Source organism: Mesoplodon mirus (genome assembly GCF_964341445.2).
Source record: "Mesoplodon mirus genome assembly, contig: HAP1_SCAFFOLD_748, whole genome shotgun sequence".
NCBI classification, from domain to species: Eukaryota; Metazoa; Chordata; class Mammalia; order Artiodactyla; family Ziphiidae; genus Mesoplodon; species Mesoplodon mirus.
This window is the reverse complement of record NW_028295285.1, coordinates 38,484-61,461: the sequence shown is the minus strand read 5'-3', so window position 1 is coordinate 61,461 and position 22,978 is coordinate 38,484. Positions and strand designations below refer to the sequence as shown.

Below are 22,978 nucleotides of genomic sequence, written 5' to 3'. Positions count from 1 at the left end.
GCTAAGATCCCACATGCCTTGAGGCCAAAAAACCAAAACATAAAACAGAAGCAATACTGTAACAAATGCAATAAACACTTTAAAAATGGTTGACAGCAGAAAAAATCTTTAAAAAAAAATTCACATAAATCAGAAACAAATGAAAGATAATAAAGTCCATACATTAAAAAAAAAAAAAGAGCATGGGTTCGGGTCACATTGCAACTTCCCACTTACTTATAGCTGTGTAATTCTGGGCAACTCACATAATGTCTCCTCAGACTGTTCATCTATAAAATGGGGATGGTAAGAGTTCCCTACCTCAGAGCGTTGCTGTAATCCATAAACACGCTTAAGTGCCTTGGTAAATGTTTGAGGCTCTCTGGTTATTATGAATTAAAATATGTCAATGGGGCCTCCCTGGTGGCGCAGTGGTTGAGAGTCCGCCTGCCGATGCAGGGGATACGGGTTCGTGCCCCGGTCTGGGAGGATCCCATATGCCGCGGAGCGGCTGGGCCCGTGAGCCATGGCCGCTGGGCCTGCGCATCCGGAGCCTGTGCTCCGCAACGGGAGAGGCCACAACAGTGAGAGGCCCGCATACCGCAAAAAGAAAAAAAAAAAGAAAAAAAAAAAAAAATATGTCAATGGCTTCTGGCCGTGTGATTTATATAATAGTTTGATGTTTAACCAAATGGTAAAATTATTCCATTTATTATTCCCATCTCTTTTTAACCCTTAGCCTGCTTTGTTGTTTATGTTTTCTGCCACCACAGAGTGCTAGTTCCAGGAGAGTAAAGGCTTTATTTTGTTCACTGCTGAAAGCAACAGCACCCAGAAAAGTACTGTACATATGAAGCCCTCAGTAAACACTAGCTGAATGAATGGTGCAAAGTGTTACAAGGAAAAGTACACCCAAACTTTCATTATAATAAAAAAGTATAGATAAAAAAATCTTTCTCTAATGGCTTCCAGTCAAGTAACTGAAAACACCATATGCTATAATAATAACATAAGTAATTTATGAAAATTTGAAGGCAAAAACGTAATTTTAAAAGATTTAGACCTACGTTAGGCGTGATAGAGTATGGATGCTTTCTTGAAATTCACAATCAGATCCAAGAGTATCACTTTCAGACTGTTCTAGTAGACTGAGTTTACTTTTAGTTGTCTTTGATGAAACAGTCACTATTCTACTCTCTTTCTTAACAGAAATGTGTTTTTTCGAAGACTCACTTCTAATTGGTTCAGTAAGCAAAGAATTATTTTGCCCAATTCCTTTGCTTTTCTGCTTTACAGGTGAGTCAGAGCAGGAATGCAGGTCCTTCCCAGGTTGTTTCTTAGCAGAGTAGTTTTTGGTCTATTCACCTGCTTTGCTCATTTTCTCTGAAGAAGACCTGCTATTTCTAGATAATTCTTCTTCTTTTCTTTGACTTCCAGTTCCAGAAATGACGTCTGCTGAAGGAGAACATGTCCTAGCAATGAAATCTTCAAAAGACTCCTGCCGCTGCTCTGTGACTGGCACCCCCAGGTTGTCTTTGGAAGTTTCTAAGGCCTCCTGAGTAGACGCTGGGACACGGAAGGAGTCGAGAGGCAAAGGAATCCTAGCATCACCTGTAATTTTCGGAAAGTGGAGGGGAAGACAAAAGACAAGACAAAAGTTCAGTGATGAACAAAGCCAACCATTAAAAAGTAGAGTTCAAAACTTCAATGTTACTCTGTAATCTTATTATTAACACAGTCCATTGATTAATCAGAAGATTTCAGAGCCAGTTTTTTTTGTAATTATATCTTGCCAAGTGATTCTCAGCTTAACCTAGCTATATCCAAGGCTATGTCCGCTACGTTTTCAGACTTTGGTGATTGGGGTAGTTATTACCCATTTCCTTTCCCTCACTAAAAATAAAACCCTATTCTGTAAGATAATTAATTTCTTTGCTATCCTCCAGGCACATGTAAACCGTATATAGTTTGTGACCAGACTGTGTTCTCAAGCTGTCAGTTCCCAAGGCCACTCTGAGATTGGCTGATGGGGGCTCCAAGTAAGGCTAGAGGAAAAGCTGACAGGTTTTCCCCTCCCATTCCCATAACCAGGTGATTCACTCTAATATGTTACCTATTAGCTATGTCTGGATTACTTATTTTAAAAATTATATCAGTATGTGTACCTTCATTAGTGTTCCTTCATTGTAAGCTGACTGAATACAAATAGAAACCTAGATAAAATATGAACAGAACAGACATTTATACAATTTAAAATCTGGAATATTTTCTCTAATGTCTTCTTTCTTCATTAAGGATAGTTTGCTTTAACTCATAAATTTTCTAAAGAACTTCCAGTCTCCTTATTTACAAAAGTACAGTATCATGAAATGGGCACACATTTACTAATCTCAGATTTGGAAAGGACTCCAGAGTCTTCTAGCTCCCGAGCATGTGAACTATTCGAGACTGATCATTATTGTTTTCTCTCTGACTTGGTCATTTCCTTTTTGCTAATCACTCTTAGAATCATTAAGTGCTGTTCTGTCCATTTACTTGGCTATTTTGCATTTGTTATGGGGCACTCTGTTTTGATTCTGATTTTCCTTCTTCAAGTGCCTTCTTTTCTTCTTTAGGTGGACTACTAACAGTAGAATTCACCTGGGGACGACCTAGTAAATGAAAATCTGACTGATCTATACCAGCCATTGTGGCCAACTGCCCAAGCCTACACGAGAGGAGGAACGGAGAAAAGACAAAGGTTATTATAATCACAGAAGAGCAGTTTAGATTTCCCCAGACCTACAATCATGAAATACTTCTAAAATCTTTTTTTTTTTTTTTTCCTCCGGTACGCGGGCCTCTCACTCCTGTGGCCTCTCCCGTTGCGGAGCACAGGCTCCGGACGCGCAGGCTCAGCGGCCATGGCTCACAGGCCCAGCCGCTCCGCGCCATGCGGGATCCTCCCAGACCGGGGAACGAACCCGTATCCCCTGCAGCGGCAGGCGGACTCTCAACCACTCCGCCACTTCTAAAATCTTAAAAGCCAACATCCTACTCCAGACTACAAGCCTCTCTCTCCCCCAAATCCTCAGCCCTTTCCAGATTCATCCTCTAGGAGACATCCCACTGTCTCACTAGCAGCTTCAATATGTTCCATGCATCCTGTCCACTGCCTGTCACACCTCCATTCCCACACTTCTTTACCACCTTTCCTCCAGTTTCCAAGAATGTGTTTGTTCCTTCCTTCCCAACACCAACACCAATTCATTCACTGACAAAACACCACTCCATCAACCAACTATCAATCTCCACTTCCCTCTTTCAGCAAAATTGCTCCCGGTTGAGAACCACTGACCTATATCTCCCCTGCAGATTAATAATCATTTTTATGTCTAAGGCAAAGATAACTTTAATTCAAACTTATCAAACAAGCAAAAGAAGTGAAAGATAGGAAAATTCTTATGCATTCCCGAATATTTTCAATGAAAACTGCCTTTAATTTAGTCTTTACAAAGCAACTATACCTACTAATTACTCTGTATACAGGGTACTCTTTTATAATGGGCTTCCCACTCTACCAAAGCAGGCTTCCCTATTTGCATTTCTTAAAAAATTTAATTCCTCATTTTAAAACGTCAACTATATTACCTATAATTACACTAAATTTGGCTAAATATAGCCACGTAAGTGATGAAAATTGCTCCAGTTCCTCAGCAAACTACCATTAGAGTCGCAAAGAGAAGAATGCCAGGAAGAGAAATGAACTAACCCAGCATCTTTAAGGAGAACCAGGAAAGCATGGAACTTCTGAAGAGAATTCTCAGTGCTGCCCAAAACACCTTCATCATCCAGGATCATGCTTGTCAATGAGTGGGCATGAAGGGCTTCAGACAAAGAGAAAGTTGTGTTTCTTAACTGGGCATTTTCATGTTCCAGCTATACAAGAAGACTGAAAACGTCTGACACGATTTTTTCTCATTGTCATCAAAAGTAGTCTTGCCTTGGGCTTCCCTGGTGGCGCAGTGGTTGCGAGTCCGCCTGCCGATGCAGGGGACACGGGTTCGTGCCCCAGTCCGGGAAGATCCCACATGCTGCGTAGTGGCTGGGCCTGTGAGCCATGGCCGCTGAGCCTGTGCGTCCGGAGCCTGTGCTCCGCAACGGGAGAGGCCACAACAGTGAGAGGCTCACATACCGCAAAAAAAACCCCAAAACACAAAAAACAAACAAACAAAAAGTAGTCTTGCCTAGTTTCAAGGAACAAAACTAAAACACTCAAAATGTAATTAATTTATAATTAATGTAACCCTGCGCCAGTAAAGACAGAGACCATATCACATAATAACCAAAACCCACAGGCACCCAACAAAGTTTCCTATATAACACTTAGGTGGTAAATAAACCAAAGTTACCGTTTTATTAATGATCTTTCACAAAAGATCACATTTCTAACTGGTTCAATTCATAATGGAGCCTCATTCCACATTAGAAAATGACCTGCTTTAAGTTTCCCTTAAATTAGAAAGTGAATTATAGAATCTGATTTGAACAAAACATATTACAACTCTGCTGAATGTTAAGAATTAACTTTAGTGAGTAAAATATCTAATGCTTACGTTTAAAAGTCTTAAATCATACCCAACCCAATTTATTAAATGTACGATCACCAATATTTTCTTTGGCTTCTTGAAAATATTCACCCCCGTGCACTCTTCCCCTTCTGCTCATCATCTACGCACTTAAAACCCCCTGTAAGCTCAACTCTCATATTTCTCAGAAAGGCCGTTAATGTTCATGATGCCCCTTTTGCCTTACATGAGCAGGTGCTCAACGTTTATTGAATGAGTGTCTGCCAATCCAGTGGATGCACTTTCAAAAATTCCTCCCTACACTCACCCTGTGATAAATTATATTTAGATAGAACTTTTTAGATTATGCCCTGCTTTCATGCACATTACCTAATGTAATTCTCATAGTATATATTTTTATCTTTCATTGCATTCTTAGAAGTTTTCCAATATCTTAAATTTATTTCAATGATTCACTTTCCTAATTCATTGCCAGGAGAGTCTCATCATGTCTTTTATGTTACTGTATATACAATACATGCACAGAAAGTGCCTTCTTGAATCAAAGAATCATGAACAGGAAATAAGCTAATGTCATATAAAAGCACACACACACACATACACAAAACCAGCTTTTCACATCTTTAAAAACATGCTTTCTGGAATATAGATCATATGATCACTAAATACCAGTAAATGCAAAAGTCCATATGATACAACCAATTTGCAACATATTACAGTTTTAAAGCTTACAAAATATGTGTATATGGCTTAAAATCAAATCAAAATAAAACCAAAACACTCTCAAAAGCAGATGAAACGTGTTTACCTCACTGATTCGTCTATCAGCCTTCAGTCTTATTACTCTTTCCTCCTTTAACTGCTTTAGGCACTCCTCCAGGGTTTCCTAAACAAACAGAGTCAATATTATAACTAATTCATAGTATAATATCCAAAAGCCTTTCCAGCTATTGGTCTCATCAGGATTTAGGGGCAGAGCCAGAAGTGAACTCAGATTTTAGTCTGCTACTGGTAATATCATACCATGCCAGTGAAATAAATGATCAAAATCTATCAAATTTGCAAAGATTTAATTAAATTCCACCCATTCCAACATAAATTTGTGGCAGCCCACCATAAAAGGCATATGCATATAACATAGTAAGTCAGAAATAAGAAGTTACGACCAAGAAAGAAAAATTCTATTTTTATTTGTGGGTCTCTTTATAGCAGGAAGTCCTATTAACGAACCTGCTTAGCATACCTGAATTGCATAATTGCAGATTCAAAAGCATGTTTTAAAAAAGTGATCACTTTTAAAGCAATTTACAGTCAAGCACTGTTCCTGGAGTTCCCTGGGTATTAAATAATCGAATCATCAAAACCCTAAGAGGGGGCTTCCCTACTGGCACAGTGGTTAAGAATCCGCCTGCCAGTGCAGGGGACACGGGTTCGAGCCCTAGTCCAGGAAGAACCCACATGCCGCAGAGCAACTAAGCCTGTGCGTCACGACTACTGAGCCTACGCTCTAGAACCCACGTGCCACAACTCCTGAAGCCTGCGCGCCTAGAGCCTGTGCTCCGCAATAAGAGAAGCCACCGCACCGCAACGAAGAGTAGCCCCCCGCTCGACGCAACTGGAGAAAGCTGGCGAGCAGCAACGAAGACCCAATGCGGCCAAAAATAAATTTATAAAACAAAAAACCCTACGAGGAAAGAACGATCACTAACTCCATGTTATTTTACAGATGAGGGAAGCAGAGGCAGAGAAGTAGAGTAAGTAGAGCAGCACAGCCGAGGTCACACCACTAAGTAGCAGAGCCACACTGTGGACTCAGGAAGCTGGCTGCCATTCCTGCTCACGGAGGTGGTAGTCCTCCCTTCACCAAGGTCACTGAAATAAAATGAACACTGATAAACTATCTTAGGAGTTTTAGGAACTAAGACACTTCGGTCCTTGAAGTGGGGACACTGCTTGCAATAGGCAGAATTCTGACAGAGCCCCCAAGATGACCACTTACTGAAGTACACAAACCTTCCACTTATCCAATCAAACTCTAAATGTAGGTGCTGTAGTGAAGGGATTTTGCACATGGAATTAAGGTTCAACATCAGTTGATCTTTTAAGATAGGGAGATTATTTTAGGTGGATGTGGCCTACTCAGGCACCCCATGAAAAGGACCTGAACTCTTCCTGAATTGAAGTACAAAAGGGACAAGAGGGAGACTCTCCATTGCTGGCTCTGAAGAGGTCCAATGCTGCGGCAGGGAAGGCAAGCGAGAGGCCTCTAGGAGCTGAAACTCTCCCCCGACTGACAGCCAGCAAGGAAATGGGGACCTCTGTCCTGCAACTGCAGAATCTGAATTATGCCAACAAGCCGGAAGAAGCCTGTAGGCATTCTTTCCCAGAGCCTCTGGACGCTAACACAGCCAGACTGACATCTTCATTTCAGCTCTGTGGCCCACACAAACTATGGTGAACATCCAACGTTTGGGGCTCAATATCTTACACTTAAATTTCACGTGCTTTAACACTCTCAGGAGGGAACCCACATGTTCCCATGTGTATCTGAGCAGGAAGCCCAGTCACGCTGTGCCTGGACTTCTGACCTACAGAACTCTGAGCTAGTCAAATAGGTATTGTTTTCAGTCAGTAAGAGTGTAGTAAAAGAATTAATATTCTACTCAACCTCCAGGTTCGTGAGCAAAATAAATGATTGTCATTGTTTTAGGCCACTGTTTTGGGGTGGTTTCTTATGCAGTGATAAACAATCATAATACCTATACTTATGAAAACAGTAAGGTATATTTATACATGTTAACTGCTTTGAACAATCACTTAAAGAATGAGGAACTCTATTACCTGCCATCATTGGGAGAGGAGCTGGTATCACTTTCTGGACAGCAGCTTTTGGTACCTAACAACAATCCTACATCAGGAGTTTACCCTAAGGAAATCAAAGATGTGGGCAAAGATTTATCTACCAACATGATGTCATAAGATTGTTTATAACCAAACCCTAGAAGAAAGCTGAGAGCCTCCGAATTGGGACTGGTTTAAATAAAAACAGCTCATCGTCTGAAGGAATGCGCTATGAAGCCACTAAGGATGACAAGAGGTCTCAACCAGAGTTCATGAATGGGCTTCAGGAGTGCTACATTCAAAATATATCTGTGCGTTTTTCCTGGGAGATGATGCATAAGCTTAATCAAATTCTCTGATGTAGAAGAGTAGTTAGTGACATGGCAAAATATTTCGGATACTTTTTTAAGACAAAAGAGCAGATTAGGTGTGTGTACATGCAGAGGTGGCTTTTATTTCCTTCAAGAAGTTGTTCATTGTTTTCAAACATTTGCTCAATGAACATATATTTTTATATTCAGAACATGTTTAAAAAATTGAGAGTCTAAGAACTTCAAATTCTTTAATGGTTCATTACTAAAGCCAGTCAAGTTTTCAATGGGGAAAAAGGGAAAAAAATTGCAAAATTCCTCTACTTTTAATATAATGGTTTAATCAATCTCCTAAAACTGATTTCAAAGAAATTCTAAACAAATAAGCAAACAAACAAAAAACCCTCAGCACGGTCAGAGGAAGGTAGATTAAAATTCCTGACTGGTTCTAAATAGCACATCAAAGTGCAATTACATGCAACAGTTTCTCCCTCTAATGGAGGGAATTAGAACACAGTGTTCAATTTTTGTGAAAAAGTGTACCCTCCTCCTACAAAGTATTCAGAATTCATGTCCCTTACATGGAAATATGGAACCAAAAAAGTTAGAAAGTAAAATTGCTTGATATTCTATTACTTAAGTAAGACTAATGATAAGGCTTTGGAATAATTTTCCTTCCTGCCATCTGCTCTCCATTCCACCCTTCTGTACACCGGCTAGGGTGATTTTTCTGGGACAAAGCTCCCATCATATTGGATATCAAATTTTATGTTCAACTTTTCTCCATTTAACATTGAAATCAAGCATTTCTCATATAATCAGGGGATTCATAACCTTGATTTTTTTGTGTGGGCTACAAAATATTCCACTGAGTGGGTTTACTGGTTAACCATTTTACACATTTAAATTCTTTCCAACTTTTCAGTATTATCAGACAAAATAACCGTTTTTATGCATGAAGGCTTTTTTCCATATTGAGAATAACATTCTTACAATAAATCCATAAAAATGAGTTTGAGATCAAAGCAAATGAACATTTTTAAGGCTCTGAGGTACCTACCTCCAGACTTCTTTCCAAAAGATTTCTGAGATTTTACACTGCCATCAGCGATGTATCACTTGGTATATAACCTCTACTATAACTGTTGGCTTACTTCCTCACTTAGAGTGCAAGTTATTTGAAGATAGGGGGTGTATTTTATTAAGTGTTTATCCCCAGCACCTGTGCCTAGCACAACGTAGACGGTCAATAAATAATTGCTTAATAAGGAAAATCCCTGCCACACACGTACATATAAGATGTACGTGTGTGAAAGACAGACTGTGTGTTTTTCTCTAACTGGATAGATGAAAACTTGTCATCTTCTTTAATGTGCAATTTTTTTGCTTATAATTAGTCATTAAATTTCTCTTTTAGATTATATTGTAAATATTCAGATTCTCTGAGGCAAATGGGCCTGGCACTACCCATTAGCTACATAACCTTGGACAAGTTCTATAACTCTAGGCCTCAACTTCCTCATCTATAAAATGGAGATAAGCTCACATATTACAGAGCTCTTGTGAGAATTACATGAGTTAAAACACATATAAAATTAGAAGAGTGCTTGGTACATAGAATATGTGCAATTAATGCTGAATGAATGAACATGCGAATGCAAACAGTAGTGAAGGGCTTAAAATGAAACGGTCTCATCCCACTCCCACATCCAGCACTCAAGAAGCGACCGATTCTTTATGCAGTTTTTAATTGTAAAATACGATATGGGTACTGAGAAGTGCACAGAACAAAACTGTCAATGTGACAAATAAAAAGAGAATACTTACATAAGCACTACTCGAAGCTGAAAGTATTGATACTTGTCAGCATCGCAAAAACCTCCCCATATCCTTCTCTCATCACAAGCTCCTTCCCTCTTCTTGGTTAAACACCAACCTCACTTCTTGATAGTCATTTCCTTTAACCTGCATGCATCCCTAACAAAAGAGTTTAGTTGTGTCAACATCTAACTTTATGTACAGGATCATAGTATATGAAGTCTTTTCTATCTTATTTCTTTCTCTCAACGTTGGTTTAAAAAATTCATCCACATTGCTGCCTGTAGCTCTAGTTCATTCAATTTTATTGCTGGATAGTTTTCCCACTGTACAAATACACATCATTTATTTAATTTTTGACTCTTAATGGACATTTGGTTTGTTTTCAGTTTGTGCTAATGCAAATCATGGACAGGAATCCTGCTGTACCCCTTATTCTGGTGCATTTACACAGAGCGGGGGTGAGGGCTGCTGGCTCACAGGCTATTTATATACCTTCAGTTGATGGAGAGGGCTAAATGCTTTCCAAAGTAGTTGTGTCGATTTATACTCCAGTATAAACAGGGTAGGGGATTCCCATAGTACTTCAGGTCTACAATACCTGATACTACCAGACTTTTTATTTATGTATTTGTCAATCTGATTGGCATGTAGTTTCCTTGGTTTTGACTCACTTTTCACTTATTACTTTACGAAGTCGTACACTTTTCTGTGTTTACTGGCTGTATGGATTTTCCTTTTTTATGAGGTTTACGTCAAATATTGTTATTTTTTATTATTTTATTATTATTATTTACTTTTGGCTGTATTGGGTCTTCGTTGCTGCGTGCAGGTTTTCTCTAGTTGCGGCGAGCGGGGGCTACTCTTCATTGCGGTGGCTTCTCTTGTTATGAAGCACAGGATCTAGGCGTGCAGGCTTCAGTAGTTGTGGCACATGGGCTCAGTAGTTGTGGCTCACGGGCTCTAGAGCACAGGCTCCGTAGTTCTGGTGCACGGGCTTCGCTGCTCCGTGGCATGTGGGATCTTCCGGACCAGGGCTCGAACCCGTGTCCCCTGCCTTGGGAAGCAGTTTCTTAACCACTGCGCCATCAGGGAGGTCCAACTATTGTTATTTTGAATTCTTCTCCATTTCCAAGTAATACTCTTACATGACTATTTTCTCACTAAATTGGAGGCATTATCTGTTCACTTTCTAACTTACTAATAAGTAACGGTTTAGTTCCTCTACACTCTTTCCTATGTCCACACTGCTCAGTAAAGTTATGTCATCATGAGTTATTCCACTGCTCATGATCTCTTTGACTTGTAGTCATATACTTAGAAACCTACATTGTTGATCAACTAGAAACTCTCTCAACGTCACGCTTTGTAAAATGAGGACATTCATACCATCTTCCCTTTTTTCTACCTCCTGTCTACCTTCCAAACCTAGCTGTTACGTTGTCAAAGTTGAAATTTATATTCTATGTGCAGTTAAGTCTTCTGTTATTTGAGAGTCAGTACGGAGTAAGGTTTAAGAGAACAGGCAGAGAGCCTAAACTCAAAGCCTCGATCCAACCTTAAATTAGGTACAGCCAGGGCAAGTTCCTTCCCTGTCTTAGCTTCCTGTTCTCAAAAGTGGGAATGATATTAGCACCAACCTCATAAGGCTATTCAGAGGATTAAATGAGTTAATATATGCAAAAACACTTAGAGCCTAATATATACTAAGTACATACTAGTACACAATACATTTCAGTACATACCAAGTTAATACTCCTACATACTAAGTATAGTTTACTTTAGTTATTTGTGATTACATGCACGTTGACAATAAAAGCTGCAAACCAAGACAGTATTGCCATTATTACAATGAAATTAATATTGCCCACTGCAGATGTACTGTGTCTCTGTGTATAGACTACACCTCGTTCCATACTGTGCCAGTGTCACTGCCCTTGTGCAGGGTGACCACATACCCCAAGCCGCCTTGGGCTGTTCCAGTTTATACCTGTTGTCCTGATGTTACAGCATTAGAGTGCCTCCTTACACTATTGAAGTGTAAGGAGTTTGGACAAGTTCCGGTTTGGACAACAAATTAGATAGGTGGTCATTACCCCTGTGTGTCGCTGAAAAGGGGGACATCTATAGTGTCAAGTTGAAGTGGATTCTTCCCTTCCTCACCAATAGTAGGTTAAAAATCAACCATAGTTTAGTGTGCTTCAGGTTTATGTCCGTATAGCCTTTTCTCCTCTGGAGTTCAAGTTCCTTCTCCTCTTCCTCTCCCTCCTCCCTTCCAACAGTGCCTAACACCTAGTAAGTACAATATGCCTCAAGGTGTTTCTAAGCTCTCAATCACACAATCAATAGAAGCCTCTCCATTCTAGACTAGCTGCAATCTGCACTGAATCCCCTATTACCTTCCTTCTTGGTTTATTGCCTCATTTTGCTGGATTATGTCTATAAATAGCTTAAGGTGTAGCACAGGAGGTCAATTTTTCAAATTTCTTTGGGTACAAAATATCTTCTTCAGCCTCCACGTATGACTGATAGTTTGGCTGGATACAAACCCCTAGGGTGAAAATTATGTGCCTGAAAAACTTTGGAGGTATCTTTCTAATGCCTTCCAGGATCCATGGTGCTCATGACAAGTATGATAAAGTCAGATTGTAACCTTTTTTTTTAGGTGACCAGTATTTTTCTCTCTGGAATGGATGTATCCTCTCAGTATTTTATTCTATTTTAATTTATTTTTTCAGTATTTTAAAGTTTCACAATGAAGGGTGCCTAGGTATGAGTCTATTCTTGCTCATCTTGCATAACTATTTTCAATCTGAGGCCTGATGTCTACTTTCAGCTGTGGGAAATTTTGTTGCCCTTTGACAGCTTCCCTCCATTGTTTTTCTGGGTCTGGAGTTTCTAATAGTAACATGTGGGATCTCCCAGATGCAGCCTCTCTAACATATTTCTATCACATTTTCCATTGGGTCTTTCTTTTTTATATACTGAGAAATTTTTAAAATTCCTACTGAATTTATTTCAGCAACCATATTTTCATTTCTAGGAGACCTCTCTTGCTTTCTGACCATTCTCCTTTTCATTAATACCCTAGTCTTATTTTATAGTTGCTAGCTCTTTTTAAAGCTCTCTCAGGATACTAATTAGGGTTTTTTCTTAAATTATTTTGTTCCCTAAATTGTCCCTGGTCCTACTAGGATACGTTTGCACTCTTTCCCCCTCTCTCATGTTGTAAGCTTTACTCAACTAAAAGGCAAATGACAGTTATTTTCTATTTAAGAATGAGCACAGAAAGCTCCCTGAAGTCAACGATTGATTGGCTTCTTATGCAGGAAGAAGCGGGGAGTAACTGTAACAGGATCTCCCCCAAACACAGTTTTCTAGGGTGTAAAAACTCATACGAGCTGCCCCAGTTCTCGCCAGTTTCACTGTTTTCAAAATGAAATCATCTCATTTCAGGAGGGTGAGGGCGGGGCTGGGAGTCCACTCCTCAAAACACATCCCTTCAATGAGCTCCCCTATTTGTCACACTTTTAACTAACTCCACCCTCTCTCCTACATGCGCACATGAGCATGGGGCTACTTTTTCAGGTGGGGTCAGAATCCTCCTCAGTTGCACGTGGTCCCTGTGCATATTCTAGGTGATGCTTTTCCTCTGTTCTACTGCTTCAGTTTCACACTCTTCCACCTGTCTTCTGTCTTTCAAAACTATGTTGAAATCTCTTGATTGTTGTGGGCATATATACTTAAACACCTTGATACCATCATTGTAGTGTCTTGTCAAAACAGAGAAGAGCTAAAAGGGTTCTCAGTGCATTCTGAATCTGCTATTCTGTGGTCCCAGTGTTTAAACTTCTTGGACTTCCCCAGTGTCTATTACTGCTTTTACAAATACAATCTCGTGGTTTATTCGTGAAGGAAATGAATACACCACATCTAAAATAACAAGGAATGCGGGTTAGATGCTCTAGGGTCTTGTCATACTCTGCCATTTACTAATAAACCACTTACGTTCTACAAATTGTAGGTGCTCATTTATAAAACGAAAGGGAGTAACTCTACATGAACTATAGATTTCTCCTACTCTAACATTTCATAATTTTCTAAGTTCTTTTCTTAAAATTTCTCTATATTACCATTAATTTTAATTAAAAAATAAAAATCTAACTTTCTCTTTTGAAAATCGAAGAGTAATTCCCATAGTCCTACAATAATGGGATAATCAGTTCTGAAACCTGTCAAGTGTCATGTTTCATATGAAGAGAAAGTCATATTAAATAATTTTAAAAAATTAAACATGGACTTTGTAGCACAAAGACAAGGTCCCCCCCAAATGTTGTTCCTTTATTTACTAGAAATGTTCAGCTCTGCATTAAAGTTGAAATAAAATAAATATATTAATTTTGAGGTGCAAAATTTTTTTATAAAAATCAATTTTTCTTTTCTGTCCATACAAACAAAAGTATGGAATGACATTAGAGGTCAGGTTTATTTGGTAATAGAATGTAGCTTCTTGATATTTTTGATTTTAGGAAAGGCGAATATCAACATCAAAACGTTTTTCAACTTTACTTTTATTTAAAATGAGGCCATATTTTCCTCTTATAAAAAGAGAGTTCAACTAGAACTGTCCATTTTCTCATCTGTAAAACAAGAGCACTGAATCAGCTGACTGTATTCATTCAGAACTCAATTTCCTTATCTTATGATCACTAAGGTTCTCCCTAAATCTAATATACTAAGGTTCTAAGGAAAGGAAAATATATTACTAACGACATGTTTTGATTTTAGTTTCTTAGATTTCAAATGTCCACCATTCACCTTGGTCTAAGCTTAAGGAACCATTCAAGGGGATACAATGCAGGTGGGAGGAGAAAACAGAACCCTCACACAAGCTGTGCTGTGTTGCGATCAGCCTTCCGTTTGAAAAATAATCTTCTCTATAGCTTTAAAGTGATAACTTTGTACCTGCAATGCTTCTTGTTTCAAACGGATTTTCTCTGGCTCCTCCTGAACACGTTCTGAGGAATCGTCGACCTCTTCGATTTCTGAGGAGGAAGGACTCTCTACTGCCACAGTCACAGGAAATTCTGATGCACCTGAGTGTCACAAGAAGAAGATAGGAAACCACAGAGTTGTTAAACTAAAGTGCAAAGAAAGAAGACAAGATTGTATAAAAGACAACACAAGCCAGATACCAAATATCCAAATATTAGAGGACATTTAACAAAAGTGATCTGCGGTATCATTATTTATAAATGTCTCTCACTGCTCCTTAGTCTAAAACAGGCAATGACTAAGTAAAAGTACAGGAACTTATTTTTGCTATGTTACTGTACAGACCTCTGCTGTACGTGGTTAGGATTAGTAATGGGAATTGCCCATATTATTTTATTAAGTTTCTTTCACAGAAGCCAAGTGAAGATCCAAGGTAAACATTTCTTCTCAGATCAACTTTATACTGCAAATGAAAAATTTATTCTTCACCATCAGACAAAAACAGTCTGGAAGAAAATGTAGTTTTTCAGAGGAAAATACATCAGTAAAGGGACTGATGAATAATCAGGAAGTCAACATATCTAAGCTGTGAATAATAGACATTAGAATTTTAAAAGATAAATCACATACACACACACAACTAAAACTGACCCATCAAAAACTTCATCTTCTCACCACCCTTAAGCCAAAACCAGGGCAACGATTCTCCCAGCAAGCTTCACTGCCACTGCAGTGTTGTTCAATAGGACATTTCCAAACATTTAAAACTGACCTGGCCACAACCCCATAAAAGTCTACACATCATAAAGAACTGTGCTGGGATTATACAACCACGCAGAAGACAAGTCACTAGGACATCATGTTGACAACAAGCAGCAAACCCTGCAGCCTAGGAAAACCCTAAAGGAGAACGAGGTGCACACCCCTCTCTCCGGGAACGCAAGGCCAGGACTGACACCCAAGATGCTCTTCTCTCAACCTCAGCAGTGGTGCCTTTCACAGAGCAACTAGGCAGTCTCCCAAGACCACTGGGAAGGAGAATCTGATACTGACAGTATTCACTTGCCACGAGGCCATAAGCGAGGGAATGTGTGTGGCCTTGGTGAGAGAGCAGAGGTTTGGGAGGTGTTGCTTTATACTGGCTTTCAGATCAGGAATTTGTACATATAGCCCGCAAACAACGTTTCTTGAAAACATGCGAATATTCTTGAGTATGACAGCTCCATGTGAGGGGTCAGAAATGGCAGTCAAGTTCGTTTCACTGGGTAACAGCTGATTTGCGGACTGGAAAACAGGCTTCCTTGTTTACAGACATAGCCACAAGGCTGCCCGTTGTGTGCCAAATCCACACAACTACACAGTTGCATTGGGAGAGCGACCAAACATGTTTTACATGGATTTATTTCAGAGAGGGAAATGCTTCATGTAAGGCTCTGTCAGTTTAAAAAGCAAGAAAATGACCATCCACCTTTCCCAATTCAAGCCCTATATATCATAAATATGATAGCTACACACCACCAACTGATTACATACATCACGAGCTTTGATGAATGGAAAGCCCCTAAAAAGATAGCAACAAAACGAAGTTAGATCTTCATGTAAATACATCACCAGTTAAACCCAGTTAATACAACTATTTAGTAGTATGAACAGTATCCATACAGAATTGTGTATAAAAATAAATAAGCTCAAAACAAGGACCTGGAGGGCTCTGCTACGGAGAAAACACAACAGAATTCAGCCTACTGGCTTGCTAATAACTCTCTGAACTGCTGAGAGGCCCCTTCAGCTCCTATGTTCAGGATGGTTGAGATGTCAGTCTCTCTTCTTTAAATGGTGATATTAATCGTTCTCTAATTTACCACCCTGTGTGACGAGGATGGACCTGCGATTAAGTGTCTCAGGAAGAAGACAGGAAACCACAGAGCTGTGAAACTCAAGTGCAAACACTGGGGATTCAACACTATAGTTTATGCAACAGCAATTCACATTACCATTTGCAAAAAAGTAGTCGGTTGTCCAGTGGGGATTAGAAACATCCATTTAACATGAGCAACTGAACAGATATTTTACACAGGAACTACTTCAAGTACTATTTAAAATCAATTCTCTTTGTTTTCTTAAGCAATTGTTAATCCCCAATTTCGTGATTACTACCAAGTAAGTCACCTGAAGATCATCTAGAGCCATCTATTTCACTTAGCAAGCCTAAAGCTATAATTCAACCATTTTATTTACTGTTCTGTGACAAAAATTACTATGAACAGCTATCCCCTGGATAAGAAATCAGGTAATGCTAGTTTGACTCACTAAATCTGATTTACTGAGTTAATAAGCCAGTTCATTTAGAATAGCTCTAATGCATATTTTTCATCCATTCTGCATTAAACTATTTCCCATGCCTAAAATGTCTTTTTTCCCATTCGTACGTATCCAAATTCCTAGTTCTGTGCTGTAGGGCTTCGCTCAACTACACCTGCCTTTAATCAAACTTTTCTCACATGCACAATTGGTGATCATTTTAGTCTCCTCAAGACTCCCACGGAGTTACCTCTGTTGTGACACTTGAGAAACAACTTGAAACTCCCAATTACTTTTAATTTTTCTTCCTTAGAGGGCTCATTAGGCAGAAGCCAAGCCATGTGTGAGTTACCTTTTTTCCTCTACACAAAGCACCAGAGACCACCCACATAATACAAGTTCCAAAATAAAGAACTCTAAATGACTGAAAAAGACAGGGAATGCAAACAGCTTACCTGTTGCTTTTTGCACTTTCTGCAGGACACAATGGCCGGAAACCAGACACTCCAGGTGGTAGCGCTTCAGGAGGGTAGCATTCTTTACCAGCAGAGTGTTTCCTTCCATTACTTACAGGCTTCTTTGCGGCCAAGACTACGTTTGACAAAGCATGAAAACAAGGAATCAAGATGCACCAAAGGTCTACAGAGCAACTGTCACACGTGCACACGTCGAAAGGAATCAAAAAGGCACTTGACAATGATGCCAAGCCCATTTAAAAAGAGGATCGGTTTTGTACAAAGGTTTTACATAAGCCAGCATTTTTTTTTTTTTTTTTTTTTTTTGCGGTACGCGGGCTTCTCACTGTTGTGGCCTCTCCCGTTGCGGAGCACAGGCTCCGGACGCGCAGGCTCAGCGGCCATGGCTCACGGGCCCAGCCGCTCCGCGGCATGTGGGATCTTCCCAGACCGGGGCACGAACCCGTGTCCCCTGCATCAGCAGGCGGACTCTCAACCACTGCGCCACCAGGGAAGCCCTAAGCCAGCATTTTTAAAAAATATAAGTTCTCTACAGTAACAAGTTATTTTAACTAAAACAAAAGTATTGACATGTGCAGAAATGCAAAAATAAAGTTTAAAAAAAGATCCCAAAGTATGATACATTTTATGTATCATGCAGAAACACTCAAGTTTCCTGAATCGTAGAACACCTTTGGCATTTCTGAATCTCAAGGACACAGAAACACAGATATACCCATGACTTCTGCCAAACAGAATCTTCAGAAGTAGACCAAAAGTTAAATTTAAGATGAGTTTTTCTATGTAAAAACAATACAAGTTATAAGGCTGCAAGTTGCTGGGGGGTAGGTGAGTCAATTTTACCTTCCTATAAGCCTGTCAACCTTCACTGCTCCTTTGATTTCATATAGAAAACACAAAAAAACCAAATGAAACCCACTGGATGAAAGAGTGAAATGTGGAGACTTACCCTATATTTCAGTAGTAAAGAGGCAAGTATCTTTATATGAAACATTTGGTTGCAAAAACTAGACCTACGTGTTAATATTTTACTTAGAACAAGCCATATATTAAAATTCACATTTAAATATTTAACTTGAATTTACTGAAAACAAACATCATAGGTTAAAATGGTTATATTTATCCTTCAAAGCTACTATATTTTATGTTATTTTATTTATTTATTTCAATAGATCTTGATTGGACTATAATTGCTTCACAATTCTGTGTTAGTTTCTGTTACACAACAAAGCGAATCAGCCATATGCATACACATGTCCCCATATCCCACCCTCTTGAGCCTCCCTCCCACCCTCCCTATCCCACCCCTCTAGGTCATCGCAAAGCACCAAGCTGATCTCCCTGTGCTATGCTGCTGCTTTCTACTATATTTTAGCAGCATTAGGATGCAGGGTAAAATGGAGTGTATGTGGTAATATAGGACAAATATTTCATAGAGTGTAGCTTATTGATAATCACCACACGATCCTGTGTGATTTACATGCCTCTTAAAAATATATAGGAGCTCAGTTCATTTTGTGCTATTTTATTGTGTTTTTTAACTTCATTGCCATCAAAAAAAATGTTTGTATGCATACGGTTTGTATGTGTATACCCTTCCTTTACTTTCAGAAACTAATGCAAATACATTTGTATTAAAATTTTTTTAAATTACACTTTTCTTGTTAGGAGATTAAAAAATTTCTAATAAAAGTTCCCATCTTTTATTAGGCATACATAAGTACAATACAAATGTGACACAATTCACACCATTATTTCACTCCTATACTCACCTGGATCTAGGTATATACCCAGATACTGATTTGGCTTACCTCTATGTCTCCAAATAACTGAGGCAAATACAAAAAAAAGTCCAAGAAATAAAATTACTCTTAAAAGAGCTCAATGAGCTTGTATACTTCAGTTACATTTCCACTTTGTTTAATCATGTTAACTAAAAAAAAATGTTTAACTGTTCTCATTCCATGATGCCCTATTATTCTGTACTAATTTTACAGAATTCCTAATATGTTTTACATATACATGTTTTATTTATATATCTTTCCATTTCTAATATCATAGCAAAAGTCAATGTAGCTATTTTAAGAATGCTTTACATAGGATATAAATTTTTAATAATAATATCTAATTAGTGTGATATCACAAATCTTAACTTCTTTGAATGTACTATTTGATTATTAAAATATCACTCTCTTGAAATAACAATGGGCAGACGATCATAAGTTTTTTGACTTCATAAACACTCTTAACAACTTATTTAATACACTATTGTCCAAGCAAGTTAATACAGAATCAAAAACATACAACTTGAAGTATAAAAAAAAAAAGCTGTATTTATGAAGATGTTTACAATAGTTTATTTGAGGTTATTTCCAATTTTTCACCAATTTAAGAAATTGACCTACTCAATGAAACCTTGTGAATGCAATGTTAAAAAGTATAACTATGAATCACAGAATTTAAATTTAGTATGAAAAGAATGGCAAATTATATTGAAGCTATGTGGAATTATGTTTATAGACAGCAGGAAGAGAAAATAAAAATGTAAATATTGCTTGATAGGATAATGGGATTAGAGGTGGTCTTTTAAATTTTTCATTTTTATGCTAATACAATACCTTTATAAAACTCAAAAATCTTCAAACAACACATTTTTTTAAAATTGTGGTAGACTACACAAAACAGAAAATTTATAATTTTAACCATTTTAAAGTGGACCGTTCTGTGATATGAAGTCAACAAATTTTTAAAACTTTCAGAGGGCACCTGAATAAAAGATGTGCTGTCCACTGGTGATTTTAATGTATCTGGTATATAACTAAAGTCACCACGAAACTCTTTCTGGGAAATTGGCAGATCATAAAAATAAAAAATTTATTTTGCTTTTTATTAAACCTTATTGTTTTGCTGTTTCAAAATTCAAATTTACTCACAAGAAACAGTTTCATATTAGATTTGGTTTCACAAATGCTGCTCCTGCTATTCATTCTTATCACCAAAAAAAAAAGACTATTTGTGACTAACGATAATATGTTACAGAAAATAAAAAGTTAAAAGGTTTTCAATCTGCATATCTGGGAACCTAAATTAAAGCATCACACAACATTTTCAAAAACAGAAAAGCCATTTGATTTGACTCAAATCTTAGTTTTAAGATGGCAGAAAGTACCTTGATAATTTTCTTTTAAGAAAGAAAGAAAACCAAGCCATTAAAGAGAAATTCTTCCGAAAGAACTGAAACATGTTATATACCTCTGACTTGGCACTCCTTCCATCTGGAGAACTTTTTTGGTAACTGTTTTCATCACAGAATGATCTAAAGTAAAATGAATTGAAATTAGAGTAATTATTTTCCAGTGAGTGGCTATTTCCATTTAAAACCAAAAGCCAACTAATTATTGCTTTTCCCATACATTTAAATATGAAATCTACATTATATAATTATACACTTATTTCCCCTTGTGTATTCTAATTTCTTCCTCAGAAACCTAAGATGCCATCTTGCAGACTGCCCACAGTGGCTACTATTTTGGCAGCAGCAAAGGTCAACTTGAAACATTTTGCATCTAAAGTGGCTTTGGCTACCTTTGGATACAAAGTACAGTCTGAGCACCGTCCAGACGCTTAGATACCTAAAGAGCATCTAAGATATCAAACCAGGGCATCCAAGGTAACAAACCAAGTCCTGATATTCCCTCAAAAGCTGCTCCTCCCATCAGCCCCCTTCTTCTAAGGGATACTACCCAGTTGCACACATAATCATCAACGACTTGTCTCCTTGGTACTATTTCTTTCATACCTCACATCTATCTGCAGGTCTTGATAGCTACACCCTCAAAACACAACCTGAATTCAACCACTTTTCACTTGCTGCAAACTTCCAACCTAACCTAGGCCATAAACATCTCTTATTTGGAGCACTGGGATAGTCTCCTAACTGGTCACCCTGTTCCTCTTTTTTTTTTTTTTTTTTTTTTTTTTTGAGGTACACGGGCCTCTCACTGTTGTGGCCTCTCCCGTTGCGGAGCACAGGCTCAGGACGCGCAGGCTCAGCGGCCATGGCTCACGGGCCTAGCCGTTCCGCGGCACGTGGGATCTTCCCGGACTGGGGCACGAACCCGCGTCCCATGCATTGGCAGGCGGATTCTCAACCACTGCGCCACCAGGAAAGCCCCCTGTTCCTCTTCTTTATCCTCCCAAGTCCCTTCTCTATACCAGGTCACATTATTCACATACGATTTGCATCATGCCTTTTTCCAGTTCAAACCCCTCTACTCATTTAGAATAATCCACATCTTTACTCTGGCCTTCAAGACTTTACAAGAGCAGACCCCTGGCTAGCTCCTTGACCTCATGTCATACCACACTCTTCTTCACTCGGTACTCTGCCCAGATTGGTCTCCTTGCTTTTCCTTAAATACTCCACCCACCTACATGCCTACATACTCATTGCCTCCTTGTCCTGGAATGTGCTTACTCCACATCTTCCATGGCTTGCTCCTCTCTTCATTCAGGTCTCCGTTCAAATGCCACTTCTCCAGTGAAGCTGTCCCCTAACAAACCTATCCAATGGAGTCCTACCTGCTCTCCCTCACTCTCCTTACATTAAGATAGTTTTGCACTTCCTACTCTCTAAAATTATATGACTTATCTATTTACTCATTTCTATCTGATCTCCTTCACTAGAATGTAAGCTCCATGAGGGCAAGACTTTTGTCTGTCTGGTTCACTGCTTTATCCCTAGTCCCTAAACCCGTCTCTGGCACACAGAAGATGATTACAAAATTACTTGTGAATCTGACAAATGAATAAAGTACTCCTGGCAAGAATTCAGAGGTTGCACAGGAAAGAAAGAATGTTCTTGGTGGAAGCAGGCTTAGTATCTAGGTTCACCTCTATTCAGAGTAGAGATAAGAAAAATTGACAAGTATAATTCACTTTAATTAGTACCTTAGCTGCTAAAAACATAAGGGAAGTGCAACACTAGAAAAGTACAGTTGAAGCTTGAACAACATGGGTTTGAACCTCACGGGTCCACTGACACACGCATAGTTTTCAATACATATGTACTATCGTCCTACATGATCCAAGGTTGGTTGAATCCACACATGTGGAACCACTGACTATAAACTTATACCCAGATCTTCAACTGCGTAGGGGTCGACACCCCTAACCCCACGTTGTTCAAGGGCCCACTGTATATGATGAGGAAAGTTAAACACATTAAGTTTTAAAAAACTGTCAATACCTGAACAAATTTTTTGTTTTGCTATGTGTTTATCAATTTAAAAAAAGTGACCACATACCAACAAGCAGATTTTTTCTTATATCCAGAACGAGCAGAGTTCTGCTGGTTTCAAGGGCCTTTAGGAAAGCCTTTGCTCCTTCACTGGTGAGGCCGCACTGCTGCAGGTCAAGTGCTTTTCGATGAAAGACAAAAGGTCACTTGCTAACTCTACAGATTTAACATATAGAAAACTCTCATTTTCTCACGTGTGGAAGAGTCCTGCACAAGACAAGTCATGGCAGGTTTGTAATTTTGGGTATGGAAAAAAACAGAAACATATACGCACACACATAATGCATAATCCAATTTAAAAACCTCTTCTTGGATGTGCAATGATAACCCTGGCTTTAGTAACAATAAATCAGACAACATATTTTACAATTACAGAACTGAAGAATAACT

The 22,978-nt window shown here is 38.7% G+C and overlaps 1 long non-coding RNA gene and 1 pseudogene across 2 annotated transcripts; both read right to left on the bottom strand.

The window, feature by feature from the left end:
* Positions 1-1,029: 1,029 nt before the first annotated feature.
* Positions 1,030-15,373, bottom strand: LOC309797572 (centrosomal protein of 78 kDa-like; annotated as a pseudogene). Its single transcript has 3 exons — positions 15,363-15,373; positions 14,483-14,583; positions 1,030-1,590 (listed from the first exon to the last, which is right to left on the bottom strand). The product of its transcript is annotated as a centrosomal protein of 78 kDa-like (transcript).
* Positions 15,374-17,295: 1,922 nt separating this feature from the next.
* Positions 17,296-22,639, bottom strand: LOC309797571. Its single transcript, XR_014292713.1, has 3 exons — positions 22,596-22,639; positions 20,542-20,605; positions 17,296-17,404 (listed from the first exon to the last, which is right to left on the bottom strand). It is a non-coding gene; the product is annotated as an uncharacterized lncRNA (long non-coding RNA).
* Positions 22,640-22,978: the final 339 nt, after the last annotated feature.